Here is a 21,070-nt window from a genome sequence, read left to right on the forward strand (position 1 = left end):
AGTTATTGATTTAGGGTGCATTGTCTTAAACCTAGACCCTTGTGACCAAATCAGTGCTCACTGGACACAAGATATTGTCATGGAAAACTGCCAAAATATTTGATGTGAAGTTATGAAGTTGCACATTGAGCTAAAACACATAGAAAAGTATTTGGATAGTCACACTACAGAGTTTTCTAGCTTGACAGCACTGCACTTTTTTGTATCTAATAGATTAGGAAGGGTAAGAGAATATTCTGCGCTGCTCGAGGACCTTCAGCTCCTCAACTTAAGTTATAAAATGAAAACTACCAAACTGAGACTGACAAGGTTTTCACCTGACAGTGACGACGCTTCAAATTCAAGTTTTGTCATCTGTACAGGTAGCATGTAGCTTCGACACTAAGCTTAAAATCCACTCACACCCTGAACCAATTTCTTGGAGCTTATGTATTTATGTAATGAAGGAGAAATACTCGGAGAGGTTAGCAAAACTTGCAGCTCAGGCCTGATGAGTTCGACGTCCGGATCACTGAGGATGCCTTTCTTGAAGGCGAGAGAGCCCTGTTGTGGAATGTCAAGTAGTTTGGCCAGGGCGGGTGACTGAAGCGGGAAGTGATTTGACTAATGTTTTCCCTTTCATAGCGCTCCTCTCCACCACGTCCCCCTCCGTCCTCCCCAACCGCCAAAACCTCCCCAGAAAACTTTACGGTGATGTCATTCATATGCAAAACAGGCGTGCTTTCAGCGGGTGAATGTGTGTGCATGCGTCTGTGAGCGAGTCTGTGTGTGTGTGTGTGTGTGTGTGTGTGCATGTGTTGCTTGAGTGGCTGATTCCATTACTTGAAGGACCATTACACTTGCCTGTCAACAGCCAAAAGACCTGAGAAAAATTAGCAGATTAAATCACTCGGCTCCTCTCCTCCTCCTCTTCCTCCTCTCCCCTGCAAGCATCCAGGCTGTTGTTCGCACCACGGAGGTGTTTTGACTGAATCAAAAATGTAACGCGTCTCCTTTGAAAGTCGCATCAGTATTTGATCAGTGACAGGTCCTAATTTTGGCGACAAATCTCTCAAAAATGACACAAAAAAAATAAAAACAAAGATAATGGTTCAAGACACAATCAGGGCAGAGCTCCTGGGAAAGACAGTAGCTGGGAGGCAAACTCCTATAAACAGGGGCAAACGGGGAGGCTGCAGATAAACGTGCTTTTACAGTCTTGTAGAATCAAATAGCACAAAAGCATTCAGGGTTCCAGCACACGTTTATTGGTGCAGCTGGGTGAAAGTTCAAATGTCGGAGAGGGTTCAACAGATTTATGATCGGTTTGTGTTTTTTCAGTAAATTCCCCCCAAAAAAACATCAACTCTGTGACCATTTCAACCAGCACAGTCACACCACCAACATAAATCCTCATCATAATCCTGCTACGGACTCCAGAGGTTGCACCTTGCTTTACTTATCACAGGATGACAGGAATCCAGCAGAGCATCTCCCTTCAGAAACAAAAGAATAAATCCCACATCCCAGAATGTGGGAATGAAACCCCCTTGGGTCAGATTAGCATTCTGGGAAAACAAAATTCCCCACTGGGGCGTTTGCCACAGACCAGATGGGTGTACCCCGAAAATCAGCCACACAGGGGAAGTGGCTGAAGAAGAAGAAGAAGAAGAAGAAGAAGAAGAGGAGGCTTGGCCCCCGGGGAAGATGGAGGAGAGAGTGTTGAAGGAGGAGGGGAGGTTGTGAGAGAGGGGGCGCGAAGAGTTAATGCCGACAGCTCAACAAAGGCCGCCACCGCCGCCAAGGGCAGAGAGGAGCACGGGAAAAGAGCTAAGGTCAAGGGGACCTCAGGGGGGTTCAAGTTCAAGGCGACTGTCAGTGTCTGCATTTTAACAGCCGCGCCACACCCTCAGAGTACTTATACTTCCATTTGCAACAACAGCCGCGCCCCCACGTCTCCATTTACACCCTGACGTTAAATCTGAAGCTACACACAAACCGCCCATTGTCTCAGTGCTGCCACATCAGGGCCACAGAGAGGCAAAAGGTAAACGCAACAAGGAGGGCCGAGGCTCGTCTGGGCGGCTCTCATGGAAATGCGTGAGATTCTGAACTTGTGCCGGCCTCCGTCGGGGAGGGGGGGAGGTGTTTGATGGCGGTGGCGGTGGGTGGTATTTTTGGTGACAAACAGGATATGTTCAGTGACTTGCATGAAATCGGTTTTGCTGTTTGGAGGCATCTGGACATTATCTCTGAGGCTGAGAAAAGAGACAGAAGAGAGAGTTTCTCCTGAAAAAAACATTATGAAAATTATAAGAAAAGATGAAGTTTGGTGACTTTGTAAAGCGTTGTGGGTTCAGTTGTCTTTATTACCATTGCTGTCATTACAGTCAGCCGCTCAGGGTTGGGATTCCTTCAGTGATTGTCCTCATGAGTCGTTTGTATGATTTACTATTAAAACAGTGATGCAACGAAAGTTTTCATAGGACCCCTGATTAAACACTGAATACACTGATGCAGTTTGGTGGACGCAGGACGTCCTGGAGGGGCTGCTGCTGTCTCTCTGACAACGTCGACTCTTTCATCCGTAAAATAGAAAACAAGCTCTAGAAAAGTGCATCGCTAAATAAAACACATCATTTGATTAAAATGACATATTTCCCTTCACAACAACTATATATATATATATATATATATATATATATATATATATATATATATATATATATATATATATACATATCATGGGCCCAGTAACATTTTAATGTGGGTAAATATTTTACCTTTCACTTTGTAAAAATCATCTTAGAAGCGATTTCGACAAAAAAACTGTGATAAAACTGAGACATGAAATATGTCAGAAGATTGTGTTCTTTATGACGGGATCGCTTCATCAAATGGAAATATTCTCCATGTCTTAAACATAATTGTTTACACTTCCCCAAAATGTATGCTGAGATGTCTGTCATCTTTAAAAACATTTGGAAACCAAACAAGGATTTGAAATAATTAAAAGTTCATTTGAATAATATTTAGGCATGCTGCATTTGTTAATAATGACCGGTGCAACTGCAGGCCGCTGCTTGTTACTGTAAACATCTCTGCACTTCATTTTTATCAATTTGCAGCTGGATTATAGTTTGTGTTTATTTCTCCCGGCACTTCCTGATGAGGTTCTTTTGATGCATATGTGTCAAAATGAAATATTCAGTCGTGATTATTGATTAACGCGTCACCACTAGGCTCAGATCAATATATTGCTCGTATTAACAGTTATTTATCATCTACATTAAAAAAAATGTATTTAGTCATCTTTAATGTAGCCAGAATGTGAGCATTGAAAAGAAGACTGTGCTGGATATGCAGAACAAGGACCTAATGAGATTTTTAAAGTCAATTATATGGATTCTTTCTGCCTCTCTCTCATGTCAAAGGCTACATTAGGATGCCAGAACAATTGAGCATGGATGGAGGACATGCAACATGTCGTGTGTCATCACACACTGGAAGAATCATGGCTGCTGGTCAGGCGGGTGACTCACAATGAAAAGGAAATAGTTTCGGGAACACACACACAACTGAGCTGCAGTCACTGATGACATTTCTCTCCACACACCCGACACTGAACACAGGTTCAATCTACTCTGACCCAGTGAGAAGATTCTTTTACATCAGGAGACAAAAGTCTGTAACTCTTAGTACGCCACCGCTTCATGGTGCTGTTTATTATTTTTGTGCATAGTAAATATTTTTTTTGTTTGCTCCTCATATTCTACATATTGAAGTATTGTCATGTTTCCAGCCTCTCCTGTCCTCTTCTCCCTGTTCTGTGTAAACAGATTTTCAGTGAATATTTGTCATGTGACCTTGTCATTTCGATGCAACATATTATATAAGTAAAATATCTCCTATAGTCCTGCAGCTCTATGGAATCAACACAATCATGGCTAGAAGTGTAAACAACTAAAAAATGTCTTTGTACAGAATAAAACAGCGATGATGACATAAATCATAAAAAATAAAAAAAATGCAAGTTGAATTTCTTTGATATATATATATATATTTTTTTAAATTGGAATAAAATGGAATTGATATATAAACACTTTTCCAAGTGCCCACACCTGTCATGAATGTTGGAAAAAGAAACTGGGGACTCCACATATTCTAAATATTGAAGTATTCCCACGTTTCCAGCCTCTCCTGTCCTGTCCTCTCCTCTCTGCTCTGTGTAAACAGATTTTCAGTGAATATTTGTCAAGTGAAAGTTCGTCTCAGCAGAATTAATCATGGCTTCACAGTGTCACTGCAGAGCATGTTTTTAACAGGATCTGGTGAGTGCAAACACTTTATTTTTGGACATGTTTTCAATGATACGTATAGAACTGAATGTATCAATTCCTAACTACTGAATAGCAATGTGAGCCTTAACTCTTAATGGCATTTTACAGCAGGATTACAGCACCCAGCATGCAGGTGATGTGTCACCATGTCTAAACCTGAACATAATCTTATCCCTGACTCCAACCAGGGAGGGGGGTGCTACAGGAAACATTTTTTACAGGAGGGAAACACTTTTTGACAGGGAAAAAGACTTGGACATGACACCTGTTCTGAAAAAAACTGGATCGAACATCAGCCACATCTGCAACAACATCAGGTTCACAGAGTCACGGAGCAACAAACGTACTCTGAACTTGTGTATTTTCATTTTTTGGGATTGTAAATTTAGTTTAAAAATGTTAAACTAGTTCATTTTAATCTGTGTGAACTGAAGTTGGAGCTCGCTCTTGTTTAGTTTGAACTTGCTTTACGCTGCCAAATGGCAAGTTCAACCTTACACACTGTAAAAAAAAACAATTAAATTAGTTGGATTCACTTATTGTTTGGCTACGGCTTCTAAAACAAGTAAGGTTAAAGTCAGAGAAAGGTGATGGTTTTGGTTTTAATATTAAGAAGTTAACATGTCCTTTCTCTTTCCTGAACCCTGTAAAGGTCTAAACAGAACAATATTGTGGGGAAAACTAATAAAATATGTTGGTGTAAAAAGTTTTTCAATATAAAATAAGCGTTGCAGATATTATTTTTAGAAATGTTTCCTCATTGTGTCGTTTCTCTGAACAAATTAAATGTAGTTTCTCAGAGACTGAACTGAATCACATGTGGAAATATGCTCACTGAAATGCTGCTACAATAACAAGCTGACCCAAAACTTTTCTCTTTTGTCGTAGATTATACGATTTTTCTTCTGACGTCAAAGCACCAAAACAGAGCAATTTTCACGGTGTGTCTGTGATGCAACAGCTCAAGATTTGCTGTCACTAATGAAGCATTTTTTATAATCAAGACAAGCAGTATTTATGTCTGATAGGGCTGAGATTCTCCTCATATCTATATTAGTGATCTGTAAGTTCAGACAGGTTAAAGCCAGATTTGGGAGCCTGGTCAAAAAAACCTGTTCACCCTGGAGTCAGACCTGTGTTTCTCCTGGCATCCTGCTTCAGTGTCGGAGGGAGTGTGACATTACATCAGTGCTGACTAATCTTGACCACAGAGCAAAAGTTCAAATCCATTTAATGAACTGGAACAGCACAAGTTGTCCCTGGTGATTTAGAGTCCATTGAAAAAGAGCATATGTTTGTTTTCTTTTCTGTGACCAGGCAGAGGTCAGAGGTCGGGCAGACCACCACCCTCAGCCCATAAAACACAACATCCCCGCTGACCCCCCCGTCCCCTCTCCAACCCCTGCACAATGAGAGGTCAATGAGTAGGAAATCTGTGTCCCCGTGTCTTTTTGTTGCCCTCAAATGGACGAGACAAACCACAGCATGTCCACAAGCCCACCCCTGACCCCTCAGCCTGCCGCCGCCTCACCCCCAAACCTGTGGGACGTCTCAGTGAAGAGACAAATATCTGAACTGAAGATTAAAATGTGTGAATGATAACCAGGGGTGGTGGTGGTGGTGGCAACATTTGTTTTAGTTAAACACCTATGCTGCAAAATATGCTGAAAATCAGCAATTCTTAAAATACAATCAGACATTATTACGCATCCTGTTAGTGCTTGTTAAAAATCTTGTACCTACAAAATGTCAAATTTGCACAAATATGAGAAACATTTCTTTGGTCTGATGACCAATGAATGAATTATTATGAATATTGAGGTCAATGAATTAATCTTGCTAACACTTTATGTATCAAAGCCTGATATATATATACATATATATATATATATATATATATATATATATATATATATATATGTGTGTTTCATAATAGTTATTGGAAAATAGAGCTGTATGGTACATAATATATATATGTATATATATATGTATATATATATATATATATATATATATATATATATATATATATATATATATATATACATATATATATATCTCATAGGTTCCTACTGAAGATGTAAATCTTTAAAAACAGCTTGTGTGTGAAAAAAGTGTGTGTGTGTGTGTGTGTGTGTGTGTGTGTGTGTGTGTGTGTGTGTGTGTGTGTGTGATATACAAACGTGTCACCAAGTGCAGCAGTCAAAGTGTTTCATAATAGTTATTGGAAAATAGAGCTGTATGGTACATAATATATATATGTATATATATATATATATATATATATATATATATATATTATGTACCATACAGCTCTATTTTCCAATAACTATTATGAAACACTTTGACTGCTGCACTTGGTGACACGTTTGTATATCACACACACACACACACACACACACACACACACACTTTTTTCACACACAAGCTGTTTTTAAAGATTTACATCTTCAGTAGGAACCTATGAGATGAGGAGACATAGACAGGGTACGGTAGAGTTTAAATTCCAATTCACACAAGAAAAATGGTAAAGTAATAATACAGTAACGGGAAAAAAAGATATAAAATTCTGTTTTGAATTGTAACAGACAGATGCCTGACAAGGTCTGTGACTATAATTTTCTGCATTATAGTCACAAACTGCATTTTCTTCTTCTAATTGTGAGAATAAAACAATCACTTTTAATACATTTTACTCTTCTACACACCTGCCTCACAGGATTATACACTATTTTACAACTAACACATCATAAAATGTGAAAAAACACAGCTTGCTTTTACTAAATGACTAACAGTTTCACGGAGGAAACACAAGCTAAAGACGTAGCCTTATTAGGTGCGTTTCCTTACACATATTCACATATTTATTGCATTTTGAAGTATTGCATCAGAAAAGATCAATGGAAGCAGCAAACATCACGTTTTTACAGTCGCTTGAGGTTTTTTAAGAGTTGATGCTCTCAGTCAGGTATGGAAACGTCTTTGCTGAATAAGTTCTGGCATAACAGACATTTAACTCACACGTCTGATCAGCTGTTTCCTCTGTCACAGTCCTGTTGAATAATACATGTATTTGTCATCGTCTTTGGAGAGAAAATTCCTTCAGACCTCTCTCTGTTTTCCTCTAAACAGGTTAGATGGGAAGACGACTTGTTTTGTTTCTGGTTCACAGCCTCGACTAATGAAACTACACTTTAGCTTACTTATTTGCTCCAAACCAGTTGACAGAAATGTACTTTAACTTGCATTTAGTTTTAGCAGCCTTTAACATTTTTTGATTTAGATTCACTTAGCAACTAAAAAGAAATGCAGCTGAAGTTAGAAAGCAGGTGTCCTGCACTGTGTGCCCACAACAGCTGAACAAAGAGTTTCAGGACTTTTTTTTTTCTTACTCACCAAGACCTATCTCCTATAGTCTGGCTAGAAGTGTAAACAACTAAATCATAAAGGCAAAAACACAAGTTGAATTTCAAGTTCATTCGTGACAAGTGTCACGAATGTTGGAAAAAAAATATGTGCCTCCACATATTGTACATATTGAAGTATTTCCATGTTTCCATAAAAGTACTCTTCATGCAGATTGTTCTATATATACCAAATATATTATTGGATAATAATTATTGATCCATCTATGTAAGCAACATTTTAATTTTGTAAAAATATGACTCATTATAACTACTTAATATACTGTTAGGTATAGGTTTAATTAAAAAAGAAAAAATGTCTTATCACTTTAAAATGATCACGTTTTTATGTCAAATCTTTGCAGTAGAAGAATTAAGTTACATAAATGGAAATACTCAAGTAAAGTACCTCAAGATTGTTCTTAAGTACAGTACTTGAGTAAATGAACATAGCTACAACCAGTGGTGTATCACATAAATAGTAAATGCATCACGTCTCTCCCTGCCTCCTTGAGCCAAAAATATTTTGGCCTTTTACAGGTCTACTACTGAAACTCCCTCAGAGAGTCTTCTGCCTCTTCACAGGAAGATGACGAGGCCCAACCAGACGAATCAAACATCCTGGATAGAATCTGAGCGTTCTCCGATTTACTCGGACTCTTGGAACCTGCACTAACGCCTCGTGTGGCCTTGACTTGCTTGTGACAGCTGTGGCGTTAAAGGCTTTGCCACTTCAGTGTATACACTATAGGTTATATGTTAACTCACAAGGGTGTGTGTGTGTGGGGGGGGGGGGGGGGGGGGGGGGGTGGGGGGGGGGGGGGGGGGGGGTAAAATGTTTTTCCAGTCATAAAGCGACGTCTAATTATTCAATTTAAACAGCGAAGTGAAACTGGAAAGCAGCCGACGGTTAATGGACACGGCATCTTTTGTTATTTACTCTTTCTGGCTGTTAATGTCGCTGTCCCCCGCCTCCCCTGTCTCATTATGGGTCAACACAGGAATATGCACAAAAACACACATTACTGCATCACCTTCACACACACACACACGCACACAGGGTGGCAGTTGCTTGTCAGACTGGTGTCATGCTCCACCTCTCCTCACAGCTTTCATGCTAGCTCCTGGTTGCCTTGGCAACTGGCAATGTGTGTGTGTGTGTGTGTGTGTGTGTGTGTGTGTGTGTGCGTGTGTTTTCTGAACACGTTTTTGCGTGTGTATCTGCATTTGCTGCTCTCCATGCTCTCCCTTTCTCTCTTCACGTTGTACTCGACACAGTTCCAACACACACACACACACACACACACACACACACACACACAAATTAATTTATGGAGATGTGAGAAGTGCAGGATTAGCATTATGCCTCATATTACTACACATTCACTTTAGTGGCCCGACGGTGGAACAGACCACAAAACCACATCGTCAAGCCAAGACACGTTGGAGCTCTCTCTCTCAGAATAAAAGCCTTTTTTTTATAAAATGCATTCAAGAAAAAAATAAATGAAAACAAAAAAAAAGTGAAGAGAAATTATTGAATGACAGGAAATACACAATCAGTGCTAATTGTTATAGGCGTTAATAGAGTGTGATTGCTGCTGTCGGTTAAGTGCCTCCTGTAATTTATGGAGACTGATTCTGTTGTGTAATGTGCTCATATTGTTATGGAAAAATTATGTTAAAAAAAAAAGTATGTGCATGAAATGTATTCTACCTTTATGTCGTGTGTGTGTGTGTGTGTGTGTGTGTGTGTGTGTGTGTGTGCGTGCGTGCGTGCGAATGCGTGCATGCGTGCGTGTACGTTAATTTAAAGAACATCACATCCATACTAACTTTTTATACTAAGTTTTTAAGAGTTAAACAATAAACATGACTGCATGCATAAGTTTGTCCGAAGTGAGATGAAGTAAATAAAGTTTTCTTTACGTGTGACGTTAAAGGTGTGGACAGAGAGAACAGGGCTCCGAACATAGATCTTAGGGCTCACATTCAAATTGTGTGACTGAAGAGTCAAAGGCAGAATTACAAGAATAATCATCTCAATTATCACTTATGACCCACTAGAAGTAAGGATGTACCCACATCCAAATACGCTATTTGAGAAAACACAAATAATGTCACAGAAACATATTTTTCTGTCTAAAGTTACTTGTAATTATTTAAGGGAAAAGGGCCATCTTTGAGTCATTATGTGTCTTGAAACTTACTTTATTATTATTTATATGTCAATGTTACATACATTTGATTGTTCGGAGACAAAAAAATAAAATGCATTGCCTTATGTTAAGTAAGAAAACATTTGCCTAATTTTGTGTAAACCACGCCCACGCCTATCTGAACACAGAGACAGATAATGACGTCTCTGAACTCTAGGTGTTTATGACCCTGTCTGTATCTGCAGAGACTCTGCAGTTACCTTTTCCCCCCCTTTCTTTTTTGCAGTGTGCTGGCCGTTCCTGGGTGTTCAGCCTCCAGTCACAGCATGAAGGGTTTAAGGGCTGGACTATAAAAATAAAAACACAGTTGCAACCAGGTGTCAGATCGCAAGCATGCACCTAAAAAAGCTGCAAAAATAGCTGACACAGCATCGAATACATAATGGTGGAACACCAAGCGTAGGTGTTGATGTGGAGTTGTTGAGGAAGAGCAAAGTTTTTATTTATGTATTTTAACCAAAAATAAAAGCCTTTTCTGCACTTAAAAAACTATTAAAGTATCAAGTACATTTCGGTATGAGAATATGTGACAGTATTTCTTTAGACATTTTTATTGCCCTTACTATTTACCCCTTTTTGTGTACAATACAGCTAAAGTTCCTCCTCAGATCACAGAGTTTCATAGCATCAAGCCACTTCTATTTCTCCTGAACCTTCCACCGGAGCGGCGGCTTTATCAGAAACTGTGATTCTTGCCTGTTCTTTCAGATTGTGCTGTTACTCTGATAATTATTGGAATAAAAGAGACCATGTAGATGCAGCTGATGTTTCAGTGATCTAAAAGGTGTCGGCTGTAAATGTCAAGATTGCTCCTTCAGTCACTCCTGCAGAATCAAACCGCTTTATGTAAAGAGTCGCCATTTTCTCAAACTCAAAAATCAATGCAGAAAGAGAGATCTGCTGCAGGGGACAACATACGTTCAGTCTGATGGCTGTGTTTGGTGCACAGTATTTCTTTCTCCATTAGACAAACACACCATGCTATCAGTGTCACCATCACTCTGTCCACAGACACCGGCAGCTCTGCAGCCACAGTGCTGCTGTTTTTCTGTCAGACCAGCTAATTGCAGTTAATTGCATTCACCTGCTGGCCCTGGTGTGAATCAGTCTCTAATTAGAGGGTTTGGATGGAGAGCAGCGGCGCTCTGCAGCCTCACGGACGGCACGGTGGTCCACTGACCCAGACGTTTTCTTTAAGACGGTTTTAGCTTCTTTTCTGTGTGAAGACTGTTGAGTTTTACCTTAAAATGGCAGCGCTCTATTTACATCATGGAGGTTATCAGATGGGAAAGACTGCACATTAATATCATGTTTATTTGCCAAAACTGAGCAATTTCCATTAAATGAGTTTAATTTCCTTTAAATGTTATGCATTGCTTAGTTTAAATTCAAGTTTAAGGTAACTAAATGTAATTTATGTTGTTTAGTTTAAAAGGCAATGTTAAAGCATGTTATTTACATTTACATGAAAATATGGGAGGAAATATTGCTTGTTGTAAGTAATTTAGTATTAATATGAAATTGTGTTGATGGGAATACTTTTATTTTGCAGGCAGAAAGTAATCGGTTGAGTTATTGCTAGAAAATGTTGATAGATGTGAACATTTCTATTTGTAATACTGCAGCATATTAGTGGGTACAACTTTTTTGGTCATTATTGAAGCTTTTACTACACTACATCAGATATTTCTGTATTATTAATACAGTCGGTCAGATCTTTCGGGGAAAGATGCAGTTCTCAAGCCGTGAAAGATATTTACTGAAAAATGCATATGCAGATATGCTGACTTTGGCCTTGTTCTGAATATAGAATTTAGAAGAAACACACCTACTTTTAAACATTATGGAAGACTTGGATATCAGCAGGTTTTTGGATATGCACAAATATCCAAATGCTGACTTTCTCCAGAAGGTGGATGATGGAATGAAAGATGTTCATGTCCGTAATGTGGGTAAACTATACAAGAAAAAAACCTGTTTGGATGCAAAGAAAAAAAGAAGCTCCAGTCATTGCACTTTGACGTGATAAACAACGTTAAATGCAATATGCCCGTCTGCATGCAAACATGAATATCAGTGGAATATTCCTTTGCATTAGTCATTTAAACAGCTTAGTTTAGGGCAACAAAAAAAAAAGAAAGACAACAGCCACAAACAAGCCTTTTCTGCAGGATGTTGAACTGCATTCTGGATAAATCACTACAAGTATTTGAGGAACACTGAGAAAAAAATGTAATGAAATCACTTCTACACAAAATAAAACTGCCACAGCCTAATCTCTATTCTAGAGCTGACATGTAGTTAACCAAAGTATTTTTGAAGCAGCCAGGGGCCACAGAGGGGCCCCACGGGGCCTCTGGAGTGAGGCCCTGCTTCTGGGAGCGTCGGTGTCAATTTATTTGATCCCATAAGGTTAGTTGTTGTACACCTTAATCCACATGCACGCCTCCTCCCTCTTTCATTCAGGAGCTCTGATTGGATTACACCACAGCTCAACCCCGTGTGTGTGTGTGTGTGTGTATGTGAGTGTGTGTGTGTGTGAGAGAGAGAGAGAGAGAGAGAGAGAGAGAGAGAGAGAGAGAGAGAGAGAGAGAGAGAGTGAGAGATTGCAAAGAGGAGCATATGGAAGAAAAGAGGGCGGCGTAACAGGATGATGTGTGTGTGTGTGTGTGTGTGTGTGTGTGAGCTGCTTTCAGCTCCTTTCACACACATCCTTTACTTCCTCCTCCACTTTCTCTCCTGCGATGACATTTATTAGCTTCATCTTTTCAAACAGTGATGTGACTTCACATCAGAAAAATTAAATGATAATTTTAATGTCAGACATGTTTCAGTTGTTAAAGTGAAAACAATTTTCTTTTAAATCTTGAGGAATCAAACAGCACCTAAATACTACAGCACCCTTCAACACAATGAAGATATTTGTTTTTCAAGCGTAAAAATCAATTGCAATTGCAGCATTTATTAATGCACAAAAAACACATGCTTGTGTGTCCACAGCTGCACTTCAGCTCCTCTCCAGCATTCAGACAACAATGCTGCAGCCCAGGTCCATTCTGAGCTTTGAGTATGTTTGTCTTTACATCAAGAAAGTGACAAAAGGAAATATATAAATATCCAGAAGGCATATTTTGAAAAGCTTGATTTCTGAGTGTGCTGATTGACAATATTGTCCCACAATGCAATGCACATAGACATGCAGGAAGAAGCTGCTCACAGCTGGAGAATAGTCAAAAAATAATTTTCTGCAGCGGTGAAACAGCCCCAGGAAACAAAACCGACAAAAAAATATACTGGAAAACTATATTGCTCTGTTAATATTGATAATTGGCATTTTGGATATTTTAAAGTTGCATTTATATTCACACTGATAAAATAATTTATATACAGTGTTACAAATGAAATGATGAAATCTACTAAAAAAACAAACAAACAGACAAATCAGTGTGTGTCTGCACTCTTATTTCCTGTTAGTACAAAAATGGTTTCATATACTTAATGAATTTCCTAAAACTATTAAAAGATTTATTTTTGTCATACAAGAAATAACCTAATCATATGAAGTCTGAACAGCAGCAAAAATTGCAAACATGATGCAAAAAAGAAAAAAAAATGCAGATGCTTTTTTCAGATAGAAAAAAGTGCAAAACATAAGCTGCAATATCGGTTGTATTTCTACTATGAAACCATTGCCTCTGCATTAGCCTTTATGCCACAGTAAAGGGGAATCGTCGTTGGTTAGGGGTTATGCATTATTTTCATCTCCTCTGAGTAGAGTAAGTCAAGAGTGTGGATTTTAGATTTAAACCCACACAAAGCAAAGCTGAAATTTGAATAATGGCATTATAAAAATCCCTTTTGAAGGTGGTAGTAAAACCTTTTTTTTTATATTCCAATATTGCTGCTTAACATAAAACGGCTCCATCCTAATGCCACTCTGTCTGTAGACCGTTTCCAAAAATCTCTCAAAACTGATATATTTGCATGTTAGGATTGAACAAAAAGCTTCAGTTTCTAGATCAACTTACAAACAGAGAGTAAGGAGGTGGAAGATGAGAAACAAACAAAGATAGATGCAGCAAATATTGTGTCCCAACAGTGTGATAGATTGAGGAAAAACAGACTGAAAAGTTATTTTGATGCGAGTTAAACTCATAAATGCAGCTCATTACAGACAGTTTTATCAGTTTTGTTCTCCAAGTCGTGCTGTTTATCCAGTTTTGGGAGAGTCCACAAAGTATTTGTTCAACAGAAAGCTCTCGGCTGAATTGTTGCATGAGGTTGCTTAGCAATGAGATAAAACTGAAGAAAAAGAGTGACTGTGAAGCCCACAGAGCAGCTTTCCTCTGTGAAAATATAAGTGAATAGGTTGTCAAATGCATTGTTCTTTACAAAGCAATAAAGTACAAAGTGCTCTACAGTCTGCAGTGATTTCATTTGAATCAAATGTTGGCTACACATGATGCCAAGAGGCTTCAGCACCGACTGCTCAGGGTATGAAACCGTGCAATGTATCCCTTTCTGCTGCTGTTCATATGGAGGTTTAGAACCCCCACCTCCTCCACCCAGCATCCACCTGTAGGCTCCGAGTGCTGCGATCCCCTACAGGGGAAGTTATTATTTTCACTCCCTGCTGTGCTCAATGTCTGTGTGGGAAGTGACAAGGTCAGAGCCGAGACAACTCATGTCAACGTATTCAACATTCACATTATAATCCAGTTATCATCATATCACTGACACACTCAATCTTTAAAGTCAGTCTATAGGCAGAAATACAAAACATCTGCTGGTTTTCTGCTTTATATCATTATAAATTGAGGTACAATTGTTGTGTTTTTTTTAAAACGCTGGTCAGATACAAATGTCACCATGCAACTCTTGGAATTTTTCACTATTTTCTGTCAATAAAGATGACATGAAGTTGTCGTTTTTACTACAACTTCCTGACATGATATCCTAACGCAAACATGGTGCCTATAGATTCCTTGGATCTTTTAGTTTCATATGGTAATATGTTCAGAAAAGTGAGCCTAGCCTCCCGAAAAATACATCGAAACTACTGAAAGCTAAATATCAATACTTGCTGGCCATGAATCGATATAATATTGGCATACAAAATATTGCGATACTATGGGGTATTGATTTTTCCTCCACCTTGAGTGGTTTTCGATATTGGGCTATATAAATAAAAGACTGTCCTCTCCATAAAACAGCCTGTTCTCCTGTCAAAAACGTTAATATAGGTCACATGTACGGGCAGCGAAAAACAAGCTATGCCTCCGTATTTCACCATCCGATGTAATGCGTCCGCCACCATCTAGCTGACGTAGTAGTGATTGACAGTAAAGTGAAGTTTTAAAGGGAGGATTCCCACAATTGGATGTAGTTTGGGGTGGTGGATGGGTCGAATAAGCAGTGGACTTTTACCCAGGAGAGCGGGGTTTGCGTCCTGAGTGAAATCAAAGTAAACCATTTTTAACTTAAGTTATGTTGTTTATGTAAGTTACATGAATCAGGTTTTTCAACGTAACTTGGGTAACACTTAACTTCCTGCATCACGTTTTTACTGAACAAGGTCACTTCCAGTTATCATGCTGCCTCGTAACTACTTCACTTCCAGCATTTACATCATTTATTTACCATTAATACTGTCTTTTTTTTCCCTAACCATGATTTTTTTGTGGTAGCCCTGCCCTCAAGCATACCCTGCTTTATCATCTCGTTCACTCTAAATGGGAAAATTATTTAATTTTATAACAACATAATTTTGTACTGAAGAAGACATAATCCTATTATGAGAATTTTTACTCAGGTCATAAATCTGGTCAAAAGTAGGCTAATTTTCCTGTTGATTTCAATACACACTGACTTCTTTTTGCAGCCACTGGAGTCACCAGCTGCTGCAGAATAAAGGTTTAAGACACTTGACAGAGGGATGCTGCTTGGGTGTAAAAATCTGTCCTACAAACAACCTGTTGGGTAGTTTTTTGGGAGAGCACAGCCTCACAGCAGTGTAGGTCAATGCACCTTCATAGAGAATGCAGCCTGGGCTTTAACACCTGTGCAGCTGCTGCAGGCATTGTGAGCTTCTCTGCATAAAAGCGTGCACTAAAGATCCAGAATATAAACACATAACTAGAACATGAGGTCAAACCTGCAAGGTCACTGCACCAGTTTTCAGATTTTATTCTCTTTCAAATCAGCAGACACACACAGGGGAAGAATTTAAGTGACATTTCACTCCCAGAGTCATAGCAACTGTTTTACTCTAAACCACCATTACCTCCTGAATGTATCAGGGCCAAGTCACACAAAGGAAGGAGGTATTATGTGTGCATTATGTGCATTCATGAGACCTCACAGAGAACACCAAGACAGGTCAAGGCTGGCACAAATGCTCTCTGACCTCTGAGGGCTAATGGGGTGGAGGGTGCGGGGGTGGAGGTCGGCTGCTGTGAATCAAACCCTCCACATTAAGGCAGGAAGAGGAAGGAAGGGAAGTCGCAGCTCGTCACTTGACCTCTACATGTGAGACCGACTGTCCCCCTGGGAAAGGTGGAGGCAGAGGACAGAGCATCTTGATGGCCTCCTACAGCCAGCTCCAGCCTCGTCCAGGACAATGAGCAATCAGGAGTAAGTGTTGGTGATTAGGGGGACACTCAGGGCAGACCTGGTCTCCAGTGAACCTGCTGAACCTTCATGATAACATCAGCCTCCAGCAGCCTTCTCAGATCATGGCCACATCTCAAACTGGATCTTTTTCTACACGTTAGACACAAGACAATTCTGCAAAACACACGTGATCATCTGTGCATGGCAGCAGCAGTATTAACTCATAAAATGCATGAACTTTGGCTGCAGAATCATCTGAATGGGCCTAGAATTACTGGGCAGCTTTTTCTCTTGGTTATGCAAAAAAAAAAAAAATCAAAATTCTTATTTATAAAACTGCATCCTAGATTGTACATTTTCTTCCTTTTCTTCCCCTCTACAGCTCACACATACAGATACAAAGTGAATGTGTGGTATTGTGGAGATCTATTGAACTACAAACCCTCTTAACCTCCCTCTCCCCCCATCGATTATGCAAAAAACTAAGCACACCAAGTCATAATAACCAAGCCATGGGATGAGAAACTTCCATCATGAAAAGTGAAAAATTAACAAATGAGGTTAAGTTGCACTCTTTCTCTCCTCAGAGACGTTCATAGTGTTGCACTTGGTTGTTTGCATGAGAAGAAATAGACGTGAAAAGAAAAAGAGACAGAAGCTGAGAGAGAAGTTCAAATTCTGCCTGCTGTCAACGGCAAAATAAATTAATCTGCAATGCTTTTTTTGTTGTCTGGTGACAAGCAATGTGATGTTAAAAGTCCCGTAGGTCCACCGTTGTTAGAAGTTTTGCCTAGATATAAATTTTTTAAATTACCTTGTGGTTACCAGGTTTTGGTTACGGAAACAGCAAACATCACGCCTTGAAAACAGCAGTCTTCACATGCTGACAAAGTGTTTGCAGTGTGTTTGGAGCAGCGGCTGTCATGTGTCATGATGAGAAACGTGTTTCAGTGGTTGAGAAAAGTTCTTATTCAACATATTTACAGTTCGAAAATGAACCACAGAAAACGGCATTCAACGTTCAACGTTCTCTGTGGTTTGCAAGGTACAATGTGAATATTTATTATCCAAAAATGGCAGGAAACAGATCCAGAACTTCTGACGTCTCTGTCTCTGTTCGATGATCCAGTAAGCACGTCAACAGAAGCAGACTGACACCCTTATACTTGACCTGGTTATCAGATTTTTGAGCATTTATGACTATAATATTTTATACTATAATTAGTTCTTCTTCTGACATGTCGATGAACAAAATTGAGATTTTGGCTTCACCGACACATTATACAATAGATAATCCTGACGATCAGGAATGAAAGGAATTATAATGACTATAAGTAATAAACTATATGTGTAAAATGCAGATGCACGTGATTTTCACTGTGGAAACTTTCTGATTCGGCTACCTTGTGCTGAAGTAGATCATTTCTGCATGAATGTGTTTATGTTCATGCACACAATTCAAAGATTCAGTTTATTTATTGTAGCCGGGGTGGGAAAGCCTCTAAAACATCACTTAGACCATCATGAGACTTTAAAATTTTTCATTCAAATCTGATCTAATCAAATTCCTTCTGGGTTAGCAGCTCTTTGATGCTGTGTGACCGTCTGACACATGTTCAGCGGCTGGAATCTAGACAATGCAAGGTCGACACCAAATGGATGTGAATGGCTGATTTGCAAACATATAGCCCAAGTTAGATAAGTAACATATTCGTCATGCATTTTAATAAAAAAAATTACAAATAAATGCTAAGCACAGTTGCTGTTGCAGCCTGTCCTGCAGACAAAGTCTCAAACCCACAGTTGATAGAATATCAGCCTGTGCTGCTATAAAAAACACCCTCGCCACTTTGTCTTTATGATAATTAGATTTTGCATTAAAAACAATCACATATCTGTAGGCAGCAAAAATCTGAAAACAACATTGTTGTAATCAAAACCGCTTTAGTGTTGAAAGCAGACGCGGCGATTACCATATGGTAACAGCGGCGCGCACAAAGACGTTCCCAGGCTTTGATGGTAAAACAGAGGACACCATTGATGCTGCTGTGAATGCGATGCACCCGTAATATGCTGCATATGTTTCTCATCCCATTGCAACTCTATGGGATTAAACCTCCAAAGCCAGACACACACACACACACACAGATATACAAGCATGCAAAGTCTACGGCCGCACGGTCTCAGGGTCCCCCTAATCATGTTCCTTCCATGGGTCCCCCTCTCTTCATTAAAACTCAGACATGAAAAGGGGGTGCAGACAGGAGCATGGTGGCAAAGAAAGGCTGCTGAGACAGAGTCCTCCAGCCTGTCTGGTTAAGAGTGTGGGAGCGTGTGTGACTGTGTGTGTTTTTCAGGCAGGAGGGGGGTGTATGGGAATTGACTTTACCATTACACGACCTGATTGAGAGACACCCACTCCTCTCCTCCCTCTCCCCTGCAGCGAGAGCACGGGAGCGGCAGCGTAGCAGCGAGGGACCCGCCACGACCACGGCAGCAATTTGCTGTCTGGGAGGCACAAAGGGGAGGTCAGAGGTCAAATAAGTGCAGTGAGATGGAGGTGCTTTCTCATGGTAATGCCGTCACAAACAACTCTGCCTCATTCCAGGGCTGTTAGAGGACACATTTATGAATATGATGCTGGTTATAATGAATGACAACCCAGAGGAATCCATGAAAAATTGACAGGAAGTGATACACTGGGTTAAACGAGTGGGACACAACTGTGAATCACAGCTGCACATCAGTGAATCTGCAGTCCAGCCGTTTTTAGCGGACATATTCAACAGATATTATTTCTGCTTCTGTGAATCACATTTCTGAATCAACACAAGACTGATTTAACCAGTGGTGGAAGAATTATTAAGATCTCCTACTTAATAAAAGTACTAAGACCACCCTGTGAAATTTCTCCACTACAGGTAAAAGTCCTGCATCCAAAACTTGCTGAACCAGAAGTACAAAAGCATCAGCATGAAAATGTATTTAAAGTATCAAAAGTAAAAGTAGTCGTGATGCAGAATGGACCCGCTCAGATTGTTTTGTATATTCTAAATGAATTATTGTATTATTATTATTGTTGATTCATTTATATGTGAAGCCTTTTCATTTTCTCAAGTTAAGATTTATAACTACTTATTATCCTGTTATGAGGTTTAATTCAATAAAAATGTCTAATCACTTTGAACTGATCATTTGTTGTTTTATGTTAAATCTCAACCTAAAAAGTAACTAAAGCTGCCAGCTAAATGTAGTGGAGTAGAAGTATAAAGCTACAGAAAATGGAAATACTGAAGAAAACTATAAATTCAGTACTTCAGAAAATGTACTTGCTGTGTAATCCACAGAAAAGAAGCTTTAGCTGTAGTGTTTCAGATTCAGTTTGAGTCCAAACAGCCAATAAAGAGCAGAAATTAAAAGCACCTGAAAACATATAGATAGAATGGGACTTTTTGACATCTGTCAGTAATTCAGCAATGTCAGCAACAAATCCTCCGAAATTAATTGACAAAATATATAATATCATATGTAAAGACAAATAGAAGCATTTAAGAAGCAGCAGAACATTCATAGACAATTACAATTTTTCTCTGTACTGTTTCAGTGTTGTTTATTATTACTGTCATTGTTGTTTTTATTGTTCTAATTTGTAATTGTTTCATTGTTGTTTATTATTACTGCCATTGCTGTTTTATATTCATTGTTTTGTTTTTAATTGTTTATTGTAAGGTGACCTTGAGAGTCCTGAAAGGCGGCTATAAATAAAATGCATTATTATTATTATTATTATTATAGACTGTATACCTGAAGCAGACGCAGCCAGCGTGACACCAGCAGTTAGTCTGGGGAAGACAGATCTGAAGCCTCAAGTTTGGCATTTTCGCAGTTGCCAGAAGTGACAATATTTGAATGAGATTGTGTAGCTGGGGAGGAGGATGCCAAGTCACCAGCTCATGCTAGTCAAAGTGTCTTTTACCAAAATGTTACAATTAACTTTCATGAAGTGAAAACACGCAGAGAAAGAGTCAAACTTCTACAATTCCACAATGTCATTTAACAGCTGCTTTTACCCAGAGAGACTTACATTTGAGAGTTAATACTACACAAGCAGAGATGAAGTCAAAAGACAACACACAAGTTCAGTTTGAGTCCATTAGGATGTATGTGCTATCAGGTAGTGCTTACAAACAGTGCAAATAGTGCTTTTTTCCGAGATCTATGTACATAATGCATGAAGGCGTTCAGCAGTGAGTTGTGTCTTTATTCTCTTCTTAAAGATTGAGAGGAACTCAGCAGATCGGATGGAGTTTGGAAGTTTGTTCCACCACTGGGGAACTACAGAGGACTAGAGTCTAGTCTGAGACGTAGGTTCCCTGCAGCTCTGAGATGAAAACACTTGTCAATTATAAAGATAGCCAAGCCCTAAAACATACCCCGCTTTATCATCTATTTGACTGAAAATGGGAGCATAATTTACTAAATTAACATCATGCTGTATTGAAGAGGACTTGAAACG

This window comes from Centropristis striata, chromosome 8, assembly GCF_030273125.1.
Source record: "Centropristis striata isolate RG_2023a ecotype Rhode Island chromosome 8, C.striata_1.0, whole genome shotgun sequence".
Lineage (NCBI taxonomy): Eukaryota > Metazoa > Chordata > Actinopteri > Perciformes > Serranidae > Centropristis > Centropristis striata.